Genomic DNA, 5618 nt, shown 5'->3' on the forward strand with positions numbered 1-5618 from the left:
GTCCTTTTAATTACATGGTTCTATACCTATCACCTTTAATCACATTGGTATCCCATCGGTATTAAGGTATTTAAAAGCATCTATTGAAGAATGTAATGAAGAGGTAATATATGGCGAGTGTAATGGAAATTTCCCTGGGACAATCTGTCTTTTCACTCAATGAGTTTATAGGTTGACAGTAGGTGGGGTTTTTGTTTTTGTTTTGTTTTAAACAATTCTAGCTAGAAATGGAAGAACACATAAATGGAGCCAGAGAGAACGTCTTCAGTTGAATTAACCACTGGGCACGACCATTTCAGGAACAAACCGAGAAAAGTAAAGTAAAGGAAAAAAAGGAAGACCAACAAGGCATTGGAATCCTAGCATAGCAAGGAATTCATCGTTAAGAAATATTTCCAGTATTAACCCATGGAATCTGTGAGATCGCTTTCTTCCCACATGAGCGCATGTCAGCAACAACATGACCTCAGCAAAACCCTCGGCTTTCTAATACAGCATAGGAGGGCTGTAAACTGAAAAGACCCAAACAAAACAATTGAAGGTAGCAAACGAAGGAAACAAGACTGTGGTCATCTTCCAAGTCTCTCTCCCCATTCGGATGATTATTTGCCTCGAAATCTTTAACGTGAGCACTTTCTTGCCATGGTCTGCAATGTCTTGCCATTGTCTTCTCTGCAATGTGTGTGTGTGCGGAGCACAATTTACACTCGTTCTCTTCTGGCAATGAAAACGCATGTTGGGACACTCTTTCCCGCAATGGTTCTGGATAAAACAAACACCTCGAAGCCCTATGGGTGTTTAAAATCAGGTTTCCAATGTCCACAAACTCTCTTCGATCTTATACTAATCAGGACCCTGCTTTTCGCCATCTTGAACAATGATGTGTGTTCAGAGTGAGGCCATCATGATAACGCCATACATCCTCTTAAGGAGTGACTCCAAACGTGATCCGCACTAGAACTGCGTGCACTTATAGAGATTCTGTATTCTTGATGGGCGAAATGTACAAGCTGAAGGATGACTTCAATTTGATACGAAAGAAGGGGAGGGGAGAGAAATGCCAATCTAATTTGGAACTATAGCTGAAACCTTCTGAGCAAAACGTTAAAAGACACCTTGGAACATTCCCTAGAACCCACTGGCAAAAGACATTCCACCTTGGCATAAAATGGCACCTTAGCTTCTTTGACTGGTCAAAGCTTACATACAAGATGCATTAAAAACTCTGGGATCTTATTCTAGGGTTTGCCAATATATGCCTGGCTACCCTTTTTTATGGATATCTATACAGAGATATGTTCATCTTTTTACTTTAATAAAGACATCCCAAGGCATTATTTACAAGCACACATAATTTACCTATACTATTTGGCAAAGCAACTTCGGAAAAGAAAGTGAATGAATAAATACTTCATAACTGCTGGAAGAACAGACTGGCTCCTGTAATGAAGAAAAGATTTATGTCACGTTATTTCAGCCCAAATAGCAGCAGCCTCTGTTTGTCTCAGCCCAGTGCTTCTATTTAAATGTTACTTTCATATATTATGTGGCATTAATTTAACTATAGCTCATTAAGGCAGAATGAAATGGTTAAATTAACTTATCAACCCATAATGATGATGAATGAGGTATTAATTCAGATACAAGCTGGGCAATTTGCAAGTTTACGCATTCTGATGGTTCTCAAATAACATTTTGAATAGCGGGTCAGCGCCTCAATCAATTACATAAGCATGTAAAGTCGGTCTCTCGGAAAAAAATCCCTTTTCATGCATATGCATTAAAACATGTTCGCAATTATCCTCGGAAATTGCCTTCATTGGATTAAGCGGCAGTCTTGGACGCGGGTTCTGGTCCTCCCTGTGCCTTTATTAAAGCTTTGAGCAGCTTTGGCTATAATAGAGCAGATAGAGTGTTTGTTTAACCAATGTTTACTAAAGAAAGGTTAAAGCACTGCACTGGTGTTTGAGAACAAAAGAAAAAACTCCTTTGGAAATGCTCCTATTAATCAGTCAGCAAACGCAGAAGCACTTGAAGAGAGCCACTAAAACTCACATATGTTTTCCTAGGACACAATTAAGTGTTGTTCTCAAAGAGAGACTTCGGATAAGTGTCCTTTACGTGGATTCCGTTTAAGGCTCTTGACTCATTAACTGTGAATGGTCTCTGTATGGAAAAGATTAGGTGTACAGGGTCTGACACTTCGGTTTTACATGATATGCTGCGCTACCGTCGCAGTGACAGAGGGAAGTACTAATTACCTAGGGCTATACAATAACATGATTTTCTACCATTACATCTAAAAGGCTAAAGTTAACCAAGAAGAAAATCATCATCATAAGCCATGGAGGAAGACAAACAAACAAACAAAAAAAACCAAACCCCAGGCAGGTATGGATTTCGCTGTGTCTTTAACTGTCGAATAATAGTGCATAGATCAGCTTAGGAATGATTATGAGCAATCGAACATTTCAGGTTGTCTTTAAATAGCAGCTCACCCTCTGCCCCCCGCCTTCCACGGCAAATCATTAGGAGCTGAAATGTAAGCCAGTCATTCCCCAAACTATACCAAGACTTTTAGAGTTGTCGGATGTATTTAAAAAATAGAGTCATTCTAGCATTCTTTGCTATCTGTTTAATTGCCAGCAAGGCCTGGGTGGAACAGAGTTTCCAAATGAAGGACCCACTCGTAAAAATATCTTCAGTAAAACTTGTTCAGTTTTTCAGTGACTATATGGCAGTTGAACGGTATAGTGATTATTGAATAGTTATCCTGGGGATCAGCTCACAACGCAGAAGGGGAAAGAACATTTCTAACTTTTCACTTTCCATTTTCCAATCAAAATATTGAAAGACATTCTGATAACACTTTATAAAAGGGTCGTCTTGTTTCTGGCTTGTCATCTGGCAAAACCATTTCACATGCATTGATTCCCCTTCAATGATAACAACAGAAACGAGTCGCCTTTTCCATGCAAACAAGTTATTTCTATTTTGGAATGATTTGGGTTGATCTCTTTCGAGCCAGGATAGGAAACTGCAGCTACTGTTTATTTGCTGCCTACAAACCGTTGGATACCAGCTTTAATAAGCAGAGATCTCTCATTTCAAATTATCAGATTTTCCTATGAAATTGGCTCCTTTGATTTCGGTGACCAAAGAGGACATTGCGGTGCTCAAAGACAAAATGTCAAAAACCTCCTGTACGTGTAGCGATACCGCTGTGTCCACATACAAAGTTGTAATATTCCCCCTTTCCTTCGTTCTATCCGGTAGCATTATCTGAAGTATAGGAAATAGTACTGTAAAGGCTTCAGAGGTTGCAATTTTGATAATATACAAATGATTTGATAATAGGCGACATTTACAAACCATCTGGACTGGCTGGTTCTGATACATGATTAAAATAATCAGAAGTAAGTTGAAAGGATAATTTAAGGAACAACAAAAATAAAGACTAGCCAGTTCAGAGAATTTCCATCTGATCACTTAGGATCATACTGTGCCATTGATTCGCAAGCAGAATGTTCCACTGGCTTCAACCGGCAGTTGTACTTAAAAATCAATGACACAATATAGACCGCGGGGCTTCTCAGATTAAAAGAAAATAAAACACCATCCCCCCACACCAAATTCGTTTAAAAAGCTGGTGGTGAGTTCTTTGTAGCTGTTAGGCAGCTCCAACGAGGGAAGAGGTTGAAGATGGACATCAGCTAAGAAACGATCACGAGATGATGGAATTTACTGCCATTGAAGTCAATAACAAAATGTCAACCAGCAATAATTTGCTTTGATGAGATAGGGAGGGGTTAGCTAGGTGCAACTAGGATGAAACAATGGAAATAGTTATGGAAAGAGTCTGCACTATTCTGGTGCCTCTATAGTCGTTGAATACATCTGGCTCATATAACATACACTTACATGGGATAACGTAGCGCAGTCTTAAATTATAGTTACAGTTCCCAGGAACTGGAAAAATAACACAACATACAGAAAAGAAAACGAGAAAAGATCCAAACAGCAGCTGAGTATCATATTAGAAAGAGTATTTGGGCTCAGTGAGGTAAAATGTTGATAAACATAATGTTGACTGGAGACAGCCAACGTAGATTTATGAGAGGACAGGGCTTGTTTAACTAGTTTGATGGGATTCTTCAAAGATAGTACGTCAAGCACACAAGGAAAAGGCAGCAGCTATTAAATCCGCTCAACAGCTCCTGAAGTTTCACATTAGAATGTTTTGGTCAGAGTAGAGAACGACACCATTGAGGAGGAAGGATTAGCTACTATGGGGCTGGGTGCTATAGAAACCCCAGAGAAACAGAGAGACAGAGAGAAAGAGAGAGGGGGAGAGAGAGAGAGTGCTTGGAAAATTGGCTGAAAAACAGCAGGTGGCTGCAAAGGGTCATTTCTCTCGATGGAAAGAGGTTACCAATTGGTTACATCAAGCTTTTGCTTTGGGGATCTGTCTTGTTTATCACGAGGATTTTAAGGTTTGAGATTGCAAATAATGAGGAAGATATAACAAAATCCACGCAGAGAAATGTAAATAACCTATCTGTAAGCAGCACACCAAAACAGACAGTATACAGTACATGGAACAGTCAAACACCATGCTGGTCAAACAGGGCAATTAGGGTTTACTGAGGGAAATTTTATTGATGTTACTGTGTCAGCTCAGTATGCAAACACGGTAGTGGGATGGATTTAAAGTTTAGCTTTAGCTGAAAACTATTAGAAACGATTTTATGGAATGTAGTACGGAGAAAGCCTTCCAAAGCACAACGACCTGGTTAGACTTGATTTAAAACAATATACTTGGATAGCTTTTGACAATCTTTTCATACCAGTGGATTATTAAACTGGAACAATACAACATAAGGAACGGGTCAGGATCCTGCTTCCACTGAAGCTAACGTCACTTCAGCTAAAAATAATTCTGACAGACTAACAACAATCGGATCCTGCATCACTTACTCACTCGAGTAAGGATTATTGGTGTGAGTAAGGCCGCAGGATTGGCCCCTAAAGATTGATTCCCACTCCTACTGAAGTGAGTGTGAGATCTGGCGTTACTATAGGTGGCAAGACATAGGACCTCGGTTGAATTTCTTCTCCAGCCCTACCTGTGAGCTGGATCTGTAAGATGTAGGGCTTCTAGGGAAGGTGCTGTGGTCCTCAGCTTACTTAGATATTCATGAGAGCTGAGGGTTTTCAGCACTTCTCGGAAATGCTCAGTACTTGCAAATTCCGGCTCTCCTGGTTTTTTCGTTTCTTTTTAATTGGTTAAACATTTGTCTGAAATGAAACCACTGGATGCTTAAAATGAAGTGTAGTGGTAATTCTGATACGGTACAAATAAAACTCGCGTTAGTGGCAAATTTAAGAAAAGCTTTTGGGTAAGTTAATGACAATTTTCGTAAATCACCAGAAAATTCTCTGTAAACATGAAATCTGTCAAACTCGTGTCCTTTCGAAGTTTAGTCTGAATCATAGCAAATAAATCAGAGAAAAAGTATGAATACTCGAAAATAATGAACAGTTCTATATAGATATCCATTTGTGCAACCACAGTAAGGAATTCCTGGGTGAGAAAGCCAGAAACCTGACCAAGATAT

The sequence above is a fragment of the Chelonoidis abingdonii genome, chromosome 10 (genome assembly GCF_003597395.2).
Source record: "Chelonoidis abingdonii isolate Lonesome George chromosome 10, CheloAbing_2.0, whole genome shotgun sequence".
Classification (NCBI taxonomy): Eukaryota; Metazoa; Chordata; order Testudines; family Testudinidae; genus Chelonoidis; species Chelonoidis abingdonii.